Source organism: Notechis scutatus, chromosome 3 (genome assembly GCF_049901735.1).
Source record: "Notechis scutatus isolate UNSWTSFEM ecotype Mainland chromosome 3, rNotScu1.2, whole genome shotgun sequence".
Classification (NCBI taxonomy): Eukaryota; Metazoa; Chordata; class Lepidosauria; order Squamata; family Elapidae; genus Notechis; species Notechis scutatus.
In genome coordinates this window covers 119,924,659-119,936,690 of record NC_142011.1, presented here as the reverse complement: position 1 = coordinate 119,936,690, position 12,032 = coordinate 119,924,659, and the positions used below count along the sequence as shown (strand labels likewise).

General features: G+C 39.7%; 1 protein-coding gene across 4 annotated transcripts in view; it reads right to left on the bottom strand.

Moving 5' to 3' along the window:
* Nucleotides 1-12,032, bottom strand: part of SEMA5A (semaphorin 5A) — a 199,139-nt gene that overhangs the window by 73,788 nt on the left and 113,319 nt on the right. The gene's annotated exons all lie outside the window — the stretch shown is intronic.

The following is a 12,032-nucleotide window of genomic DNA, read 5'->3' as shown; positions in this document are numbered from 1 at the left end:
ACCACTTTAATGCACATCCAGGAGTGGGATTCTCCCAGTTTGGACCAGTTCGTGAAGCACATGATTAGCAAACTGGTTGTTACACTGACAGCATCCCACCTCTGTGCACATCCCCAGTCCTATTTCATATGTGAAAACGGCAGACATAATGTGCCTCTTGTGTGAGAGACAAATATTACACTATTCTTTCCAAATTATCCCATGACAGCTTACAATATATTAAAACTATTAATCCATGAAAGAAAAATAAAATGAAAGTAACAGGATACATATATGAGCGCATCTGTAACGTTATATGTGGGTTTAGGTCATACACAGGTTCCTTAAAGATAATTGGACCATTTTTTTAAAATTTTGTCAGATAAAGCAGCTGCTCTGAAAATATCTGTTCCATTTGACAGTGAAAGGACCTAAAGCAAAACATCACCAGGTAAATTCAACATCCAGGCAATTTTGTAATGGGTGTGTGCATATGTTTAAGTGATTGTTATCTCAAACAGTTTAAACACTTTAAAATAGTCCTGTAATTTTTCCCCACAGCTGACAGAACATGTTCCAAAAAAAATTAAGTCTAGAAACTGCACTTTTTATTACCTACAGCAATCCTCAAATACAAGACCCATTTTTGAGATTTGCATAAAATTAACCAGAAGATTAACAAAATATCATCCCAATAGGAGAAACATTACCACTGGCATAGCTCTAATTCATGTGCCTTAAGTGACAAGAAGAAACAGAAAATACCAATGACACATCACTACAAATGTTTGAATGATCTTTCTTGACACCTCTTATGGTTCATCAAAATCATAGACAAGATAAAACTTGGCAGGAGCTTCATAGCAAAGATGCTATTAGGAAAGCAGTAATTGACAAAACTGCATTCTCAGCAAGTTTTGCAGACTGAAGCAAAACTACTACATCTACCACCTATCTAAATATACATAGGGTTCAAGAAGAACAAGGTTTTATCTCCTGTATCTTTTCTAGCAGTGCTGTTACAACAGTCTCAGTACGAAGTTAGAAGTTGGTTTGTTATGGATATAAGTTGTGCGTTTGCCACCTGTTTGAACTCCTTGCCCTGAAGAAGTTGGTGATTGGTTAGTTCTGAATACATCCTTAGGGTGACATATTATAGGGCAGTTAGTATAAGGATTTTAGTCTTAGACCAACCACCATGTGTGTGCCATTTTTTTTATCTTGAAAAAATATCTAAAATTAAAACCTGAATCATGCAAAATACTATCTCAAATGAAAAGATATACTCTTAATACGTTCTCAATTATCACTTTTGCTGTTCCGGTAATATCAACTTGATTTGTTTTAATAATTATGTTGTTGTTGTTGCTGTTGGAATAAAATTGTATTCAACAGTGATCAGTTAGGCCACCCAATTTGAAGAACTCTAAAATCATATTTTAGGAGTTCTCTAGCTCATATTTGTGATTTAAGAAACATGTCAAAGGTATTGTACGTATTACTACAGAACGCTCAGAATTATGATAGTATAACAAATCCGTATGATTTTGTATCATCTACATCCAAGATGAAATGGTGATTTGGTTTCAAATTTTGGCAAGCCTATAAAGAAAAGAGCAAACATTTTTTTTCAGTTTGAGAAACAAATGGTGTATCAACATATGCACAGAACAAGTAACAAGGAAAAAAATGTTAATCAATAACTCATGATGAGAATGCTAAGAAAGTCTAGCAATACCAAAAACCCTAATCATACTGTAAGAAAGCTACTTCATAAATGCCATTACTAAAGAAAAATACAGATAAAATGCATTAAAAGGGCTGCCTGAGGATATGCTGAAAAGACAATAACTGGAATATTGAAATGTAAGTTTCCAATTTAACATGTAAGAATAAAATCTGATGGCACTAAAAACACAGTAGCTCAAATGCCAAACTTCCAGCATATCAGTGGTGACAGCTTTTGAAACCCACAGCAGTTTGAATATCTTGGCAAGCACAGAAGCCTGGGGAATTCTCTCTCTCTCTCTCTCTCTCTCTCTCTCTCTCTCTCTCTCCCTCCCTCCCTCCCTCCCTCCCTCCCTCCTCTCTCTCTCTCTCTCTCTCTTCTCTCTTTTTTTACCTCCCCCCCAAAGAAGATGACTGTACAGCCAATCTTGATGGAGGAAGGACAAAGTACTCAGTTGCTATACGGAAAGCTGGCAAGGAAGCATTGTTTGTCTGTGGAGTCTCTGTGAACCCAACATATTTGCAAAAATATAAACAGATCTATGCTCATAGCAACCCTGTGTTCGTATAGAAATGAAACTAAATCAAGACAGCCAGGATCAATCTCAATTGCATTTTAATTAGATTCAGAAAATCTAGTTGATGCAAGAGCTGTCTGGAAAGTCTGTCAGATATAAACCTTGTGAATGCAGCTGTTACCAACTACTTTCTTGTCTCTCTCAGCTTCCATTTTTGCTAGAAGTTCAATATCTAACCATCTAACCCAGAGATTTACAGAACTGTAGATTTTTGATATTTTAGGTTAGATTCTCACATTGTACTATTTTGCTTAAGGTTTTTTTTTTATTAGTTTAACTATTAGCTTGCATGCCATGTGGTAAAAGAATGTTCTACTCAGGGATGGGATTCAAATTTTTTAACAACCGGTTCTGTGGGCATGGCTTAGTTGGTGGGTGTGGCTTGGTGGTCATGTTATTGGCTGGGCGTGGCCAACTCAATATCACTCACATTGAGGCATGCATCTCCTCGCCTGGCCTCTCATGACTGTGGGGATGCTGCAACAGTTATAAGTATGAAAAATGGTCATAAGTCACTTTTTTCAGTGCTGTTGTAACTTTGAATGCTCACTCCACACAAGCAAAGTACCAGCAAAGAAGGGGAAAAAAACTCCAGAGAAGTTCCTGAGACAGGAAGTCTAGTCCTGCCAAAAACATAATAAGGGTTAATGGAGAGGCAGTTTATGTAAGCAACACCAGAATGTTTCCTTCCTGCCTTCCTTACAGGATTAGGCCAGTAATTTCTTCTAACAACCGGTTCTCCAAACTGCTTAGAATGTTAACAACTGGTTCTAGCGGATAGGTGTGAACCTATAGAATCCCACCCCTGGTTCTACTTCAACCTATAGTGAAGATGAGAGGATATGAACCTCCAAATGTAGCTATACCATAATTTCCAGGATCTCTCACCATGAGTCCTGTTGTCTAGAACTGCTAGAAGGCCACAATTTCCCATCAATTGTCTACTGATTTAAATACAAGAAATAAAGAAGGAAACAACCATTTAATCAACCCCTTAGACAATCCATGTAGTTATTTATAAGGGAAAAAAAACCCTACTATTTTACTGCTGGCTCTGTCAACTGCACTACTTTCATTTTCAATGTGTATTGTATGTCTTCCTTTGACTTCTGCTGTAATAAAAGACAAATCTTAACACTGATTCATAAACCACTATGCCTACAGCTGAAGTCTTAGGTTTTTAATCTAATTTGTACTCTATGCGTGTGTGTGAGAGAGAGATGGATACCCACTGAGGTGCTATAAACTGAACTGAAAAGTTTCAGTAAACAGAACAGGATCAACTTTCTAATATGCAGACATCAGCAGGGGATAAAGCTTTCGTCCCTATGCCATGAAAACCTTTACCATCCAATTTCTGCAGAACTGATGCGATAAGAACCGCGGATTAGACCAAGGGCTTTAGTCCATGCTTGGTTTTCCTTTAACATTCCTACCCTTTTCTTTTGAAATGTCTGCATCAAAATCTAAGTGAACCTCATTTTGTAACAGAGAATCATTTCCCTCCATGAAACATCACATTCTGTTAAAGTTATAATTGATTAAAACAACCAATTTAAAATTATCATGTTTCTGAAATCAGTAGAACATCAGTAGAACCGACATATATCGTGCAATATATTAATAAGATGTTAGCTGTCAAAGACATTTGAGAATCTCATATCCCCATGTGGGATTGACATACCACACTACTTCAAAAGATTCTTCCCTTGACAAATGAAGGTTTTAAGTGAGAGATGCAGTTTTCAGCTCTTTGCCTGCTGAGGAAATAGTTTCCATGGAGACATGGTCCGCAATCACTCCTGTCAGCTTAAACAGACAGGAGCAAAAGGAGACTGATGCATCCTTTACATTTGCTTTCTAACCATGATCTGGTAATCTATAAAATCTTTAGAAGTTTTCATTTGTTTCTAGTGTAAGCACTTAGGAGCGCAAAGCAACTGCTTTGACATGACATCAGCAACCTTAACAGGCTGCTTTGAAATCAGAGGTGCAGCATTTTAATTGGAAACCTTTTAACTGTACTCTTCCCCAGGCCCTGCCAAAAAATGAGCAAAAACCTGGCAGATAACTTCATGCAGGTAACTTGTATGACCTTCCTTTCTTGGAAGTGAAATTTAATTTATTAGAAATTAAAATTAATTGGCATTATTCCATAGCTTGAGAGCTAATATTAATGGGGAGGGGTGACAGCACAAACATGTATATTCTCTTTAGTATATTTTCAAATTTCTTCTTTAGGAAGGAAAAGATTTGCCCATTTGACTTCATCATAAACATCTCCTGTTTGTTGTGGGAAATAGTAGGATAATTTCTTCATTTCAGAAAGATCCAGCCCTGATTTACCAATTCTCATGGATGGATTGCTCCTTTGATGCTAAGCATCATGTTAAAAAGCCTTATCAGCAAGGCTTATCCTGAGCACTAGAAGTATTCTAAAATGGGCTTTAGAATCAACTAAACTTAAAAGCTCAAGGTATTTTACAGCCCAGGTTCAAACATTAAATTGTTCCTACTCAGTTTAGAAAGTTGTTCCCCAAAAGAATCAAAGACCCCTTTAAAGTCTCCAAAATGATGCAAACTAAGATGGACACAAGATGAGGATGAAAAGCCTGTGTAAAGTGGCCAGACACATTGGAAGGAAATGAAAAATTGTAAGGGCTAGAAAAGAAACTGGTGATGGTGAGAAAGACCCATGAAATGAATGTTACATGAGCCACAGAGGCCAAGAGCCCTCACTCTTTCACCTACTTACCCATATTTTTCAGTGTATAAGATGCCTTCCCCCCACACACACACAAAAAAAGTGGGTGGAAATGTCTGTGTGTCTGATACAGTGAATGTTGCTGAAGCCCCACCCACCTGCCCGCCCCCACTCTTTGGCCTCTGCCTCCCAGCAATTTGCTTCCTTGCTGCAAACAGCAAACCGCCTGGTTAGCTTCAGCACAGCCTGATTTAGCATGAGCAGCTGATTGTTGGTTGGATCTGCCTCCTGGAATACTGATGATCAGCTGTTCCAGTCTGCAGGGATCGCCATTGTCTATCGCCGCCTCCATGCATCCCATTTTCAGCCTCCCCATGCCATTTTTGGCCTCCGTGTGCCCCACAGGATGCGCAGAAGCTGAAAATGGGGCATGTGGAGGACAAAAATGGGACACGTGGAGGCAGTGATAGGTGGTGGCTATCCCTGCAGACTGGAACAGCTGATCATTGGTATTTTGGGAGGCAGATCCAACCAACAATCAGCTGCTCATGCTGAATCAGGCTGTGCTGAAGCTCACCAGGCGGTTTGCTGTTTGCTGCAAGGAGGCAAATTGCTGAGAGGCAGAGGCAGATTTTTTTTTTTTTCTTGTTTTCCTTCCCCAAAACTAGGTGCATCTTATAGTTCGGAGCGTCTTAATAGTCTGAAAAATATGGTATATAGCAGTGATGGCACTTTGACTGACACGCCTGTTGGTGTGGGGAAAACCTGCACATTTAGAGGCTGCCTGTGCTCTGCTCCAATCCCTGCTCCCTGCTTGTTGCGTGGAGGCGTGGTGTAACCGCTGCTGCAAGATCTTTGCAGCAGAGAACCAGTTTTAACCGCCATAAACTGAGGTTTGTCAGTTTCATTACCTCAGGAACGCTACAGGAGGAAAGGAGATCCATGAGGTTCATGGCCCTGTAAGGTGGCCTTCCGATCCCCACATCCTGCACCTGCAGCCCTGAGACCAGGGAGACGAGTTTCACAGCCCTGTGTGATCACCCCAGCCCAGTCCGTCATAAACCAAATTATTGATATTTCTTGAAGTGACACACGACCCGAGGAAGGCTACACTTTTTCCTGATTTTCGACACACCAAGCTGAAAAGGTTAGCCATCACTGGTATATAGAGTAATACAAAACTTGTCATGTGAGGTTATCATGCCAAAAGCAGTCACTACTATGAATGTGAAAAGGATTCTATTGTTGAAATTAATTTCCATTTCCCCTCAATATAAAGACCAAATGCAGAAGAAATGGTGTGATGTACATGGGTACTTGAATTGGGCCCAGGAACAGCTCTAATTCTGAGAAACTACTGATGACAATTAACTAGTCCTCAGCTGACGTTTGAAGCTAAGCCTTCATCACCGTTCCAACAGCAACAGCAAGCAACCAAGACAGCGCATGTCTCCGGGCTACAAAAATAATAACACTTTCATCTCTTAATTATTTCAGAAGAATCCATTGTTAAGGCCCAGGTACCAAGATGGGCGAAAAAGCTGACAGCCTAAATTTCACTCTGTCTATTTTTTTTCTTTACAATTTCACTTGATTAGGGCTAGAAATGTAATAGCCCCAGAGACTATTTTTCTAGATAATGTATCTCCTCATTCAGTTAATAATTTCAGTGCCCCAAAGCTTAACTTTGTAAACAAATAAAACCTGGCTAATATCTAGTCTGGTTGTTAAATTTGGGGAGAGGGAAGGAGGGAGGAAGGAATGGTGTGTGTTTGCATGATGTATTAAACAGGGGTCATCAACCTTGGCTACTTTAAACCTGGTGGACTTCAACTCCCAGAATTCCCCAGCCAGCTTTGCTGGCTGGGGAATTCTGGGAGTTGAAATCCACCAGGCTTAAAGTTGCCAAAGTTGGAGATCCCTGTATTAAAAGACATGCTAACATAACATCCACTTTCATACAAATCCATACAAACATACATAGATACCAATTTCTTTAAATTAAAAACTGAAAACAAGCAAGTAATGAAACAAAATTCCAGACAGATGGCAGAGCGTGCCTTAGGCGACAGATGGCTCTGGTAATTAGATACTGGCAAAACATAGCATTTCCAAAGGTGGTTTAATTACATGGTGCCAGAAAACTAGCTATATAATTTCAAATTTCATGTCATTGCCTTTTTACTATTGTTATCTGTTTGCATTCTCATCAAATGCCGTGTATTCAAACAGGATTTTAAGGTAAAATGCATTAAAGAAATGATCATCAACAATTGGCAGTAAATTGTACTGGCACCATTGGGGGAGACAGGGCTCCATCAATGCAGGTTTTTAAGGAAGATATTGGACAGCCATTTGTTCAGAATGGTATAGGGCAGTGGTGGGTAATCTTTTTGGGCTCCTGTGCCAAAAATTGTGCGCATGCCAGAGCCCAGAAGGCAATGCATGTGCTCCTCATGCCCCCTGCGCATGCGCAACAATCTTCCGCTGCTGACCCCTTACCTGCACTGCACCTCACAGCTGATTTTTTTGGCTGTTTCGTCACTTCCGGTATTACTGGAAGTGACGAAAGGGGCCTATTATTCATCCTGCAAAGCCTGCAGAGGCTTTTTTCAAGCCTCCAGGAGGCCGAAAAAGCCTCAAACCAGCCAAAAAAATCAGCTGTGAGCCACACACATGCGCACTGAGGTAAGTTTGCTTGCAGTTCCCATGTCGACACAAATGGCTCTATGTGCCCCCTGTGGCACGCATGCCATAGGTTTGCTATCATGGGTATAGGGTCTCTTGCTTGTGCATGGGGTTGGACTAGAAGATCTCCAAGGTCCCTTCTGACTGTGTTATCTGTTATTTCTGGCAAATCACCTTCTACACAGACACACTTAACTGCTACTAGTAACTATAAACTGTCAGAATTATGATAGTGGGTTTTGCTCATATTCTCTAATACTACTATAACCTACTTATTCATCCTTATGAATCAAAGACTGATGGTAAAGAAAGAGCAAGAAGAAATTCGGAATTGAAAGATACTTCTTGTGGGGTCAGGATGCTCCCTGGAACTCTACTACAATATTTTTTGATTGTAGGAACTACCGTATATGCCGGCGTATAAGACGACCGGCGTATAAGACAACCCCCAACATTTCCACTCAAAATATAGTTTGTTATATACTCGCCCCTCTTCCGCACGCCTTCCACTTTTGCACTTTTTTTTTGAGGCACTTTTGTCTACCGTGGAAACGAGATCCCGTGAAGCCGAAAGGAGCAGCCAGCCTTCTCCCAGCTCCCAAGGAAACGAGGCTCGCACGCCCGGGCTCCGCTGAAGTATCCGGCTGGGGCTGTCAGGAGTTGTTACCGCTGGCACGGCTCGCGCGGCTCCAGTCCCGCGTTGCCTCGGGAAGGGAAAGGCAAAAAGGAAGAGCCGCGGTTTTGCCTTTCCCTTCCCGAGGCAACGCGGGACTGGAGCCGCGCGAGCCGCGCCAGCGGTAACAACTCCTGACAGCCCCAGCCGGATACCTCAGCGGAGCTCGGGCGGTCGAGCCTCGTTTCCTTGGGAGCTGGGAGAAGGCTGGCTGCTCCTTTCGGCTTCACGGGATTCGTTTCCACGGTAGACAAAAGTGCCTCAGCCAGCGGCAGCCGCAGTGCTTCCCAATTACTATTTGCCGGCGTATAAGGCGACCCGGCGTATAAGACGACCCCCAATTGGAGGCATCTTTTCAGGGCAAAAAGTCGTCTTATACGCCGGCAAATACGGTACTTTGATTAGACATACATAACAACAGATAGCAAAGTAATGTGATATTGGTTGTTCTTCCTGTTGGATGAAGGTATAGACTAGCATAAAATACATAAGAATATGAGGTCAAATATGTGGTGCTTCTAGATAGAAAATCAGTTAGGATTCTGAAATTTTCCTGTTTCCTTTTTTCCATCTTTTAATATACTGTTCGTGGTTCAGGGGGGGAGAAAAAGATGGAAGAAGCAGTAAGGATACAAGGGGAGTTAGAATTTAAAATAAACCATGTTCCCTAGATCTTGCTTAAAATGGTTATGTTTATATTGAGAAATTGAGTAATTCTGAGCATTAACTTCCAAAAAGAAATAAGTACATAATATTTACTTGTACATAAGTACATAATATTTATATGAATATGTCACCCGAAAACTCTGGGACTCCCTTTTAGGTAATCCAGTATAATCAGAACATGAGCTGAAGGGCCCAGGAATATGCAAAGGTGTTTGTTTGTTTTTTGCAGACCACCAGCTCCCTGCCTAATTTCTTCCACCAGACTCTAATATTTCATGTTCTGGTTGCTTGGATTCTGGTCCATTTTATCAAGCCTCAATCACAGAACTGAGAGCAGAGTCTGGAAAATTTTCCCACTGAAAGATGTAATGAATAGGTCTTTTTTTCTTGCAACCCACACATATTGCCAATCAAAATGACAGACAATCATGTACAAATTCAATAATGTAATTGTTAAACGTGCTGCCAGAATGGAACTCTACTGTGCAGACAGACATCCCATATTTCAGCTGGCCAGATGTGATTTGTGGATTGAACTCTTCCCCATCACAAAGTCTTTATTTCTTTTTGTAGACTTTATAGTTGGAAGATGTGAGAATATCTTCCACAGCTTTTCAGTAACTTCAAGGAACCATAGGAAGAGAGTGAAAACGGAAATTTCCCAAAATGCTTGGAGTAGCAGTCCTTTTCTTTCCCCTTTTATATTTTGTTTTGTGGCTCTGTGCAGTGTTAGACCTTGGTAGAAAATGAGAGGTTGACACTCTGCCCTCCTCTTCCGCTGTATGTTCTGGAGATCTTTTAAAAATGGAAAGGCAGGCTTTGATTTCCTCCCTGGGACAATGCATTTTGTCCCTGGTGTTGCTGTTTAATGTATGAACAACTCGAAAGAAGAATGGCTGCCTTTGTGCTAAGCTGGAGGAGGAAGAGATTTATGATCCCTGAATCCTAGCTAATGAGACCTGATGGTCTATCAAACCCAGCATCTTGTTTCCCACATTGATTTGCTAGATGCTCTAAGATACCAGTAAGCTTAGCAAATAAGATTATACGCTCAAGGAAAATGGGGACTCCTTCAAGAATACATTTAAACTCATCGAAAAGAGGATAAGGTATAAGCCATTAGCATAACTTTGGGCAATAAATTTCATTCTCCATACTAGGTGTAACATAAAAATCCATTTATTTTTATTTGTAAAAATGTGTATTCTAAATATCAAAACCAGGTTTCCCCAGGGAAGCTGATGCCCAAATACTTAAAGCCAGATAATTTATTTCAGCCATATAAATCTAATGAAATTATTACAAATAATTTTATAAACATCTGCCATTACCTATTTTGTTGCAACTTTCCCATATTTAAAAGGTTGAGATATTTTAACCTTTTCATATAATTAAAAAGCCCTAACCCTTGAGTCTATTTATTGCCCTTTTTTGCTCCTTGTTATATTTGTCAGTATGATTTTTATTGCAAACAGAGCTGTAATAGAGAATTGTATTTAGGTATTTGAATAATAGCCACCTTATTTTTAATACTGCAATAATAATCCTTAACAAAGTGGTCCGTCTTCTTCAATACCACTGCATATACTCATTAAATAGCCTACCACAATACCACATGGCTTAGTATTCATTCAAAGGCCTGTGAACAATCTCCACTTTAAGGTTGTTCAGTGTATTTTTAGTTCCGGTACTAGCATGTTTCATCTCTGAGTGCCTCAGAGATGGGTGGACTGGACATTATTCAATATGCAATTGGGAAGCAGCTATGGAAAAAACACTTCAAGCTGTGTCAAAATGTGCTAGAACATATTTGGCATTTAATTCCAGCTGTACCCTTTAGCAGTGCTTGGCAGGATTCTCAAGCACTACCATTGAACTGGTGACACATGTTGCAATTTTCTGTCAGGCAAATTCTGTAATCAAAATGAGGCAAGGCTGCACAGCTATTGGCAAATGAAACGAAATGTTCAAGCATCTGGGTTACTTTCTACTACAGTCTCATTAAGTGAAGAACCTGCAACAATAGCTACAAGAAGAAGAAAAATCACAGAAAAGATTATGTCATAACAGGAAAGCCTCAGCATCGGTTCAACCTTGCCTTGGCCTGGAAGCAAAGCTGTATCAGGACTGTTTAGTATTTGAATAGGAGATCACCATGAATGCAATGGCTCTAGCTTAAGAGGGAGATGATGAAAAATAATACAGAAGGACGTCATGGAAGACTACTACTATACTGTGGCCACCAAGAAATTGATAAGGTTGCCAAGGGATGAATTCAACTCAAAGCATATCTGCCTTTTCTCTATGTAATATTCCATGTCACAAAATTATGGAATGAAAATTAACACAATTATAATCTTTACATTAGTTACATTATTCCAGTTACAGTTCCGTTTTTAAGTGAGTAGTTTGACCTCCATTGTTAGTCACTCAGTGAAATCAAACAAAATCTAAATAATATAGACTTGTGTTATCTTTTCTCTGTGAAGTTTTCCTTCCATTCTGGTTATATTTCCCTTCTCGTTCACACTTTGGATAAAATTGGACTTTTGTGCACTTGTTGTACATTGGCCAAAATGTACCAGAACTGATCTACACCATCTTTGCTATTAGTCCTGCATGGGTATGATCAAGATTGATAATTTTGCTTCACTACACCTTTTGTAGTTCTGCTTAAAAGTTTAATATGGAAGCCTCAATTTACCAAAGTCATACAGTCAATGAAAGTAAATATCTATGACTGCATCAGGTGTTAATCATGGCATATAAAAAAGAAGACTGTGATTTAGAATGCAAAAGAAATAAAATGCAAAAGCATATAATTAAAAACAATGAAAGAAAAGAAAGAAAAGTATGGTGCATAAACTAAAAACTAAAAAACCTACAAAATTAAAGGCTGTAATGTTTTTGAATGAAAGCGGTATGATTTTCTAGTGTAAGCTTGAATGCAATGGAAGGAAATGTATCAGTTTAATGGGTGAATTAAAGAGATAAAATGTATGTTAGAAAATACGAA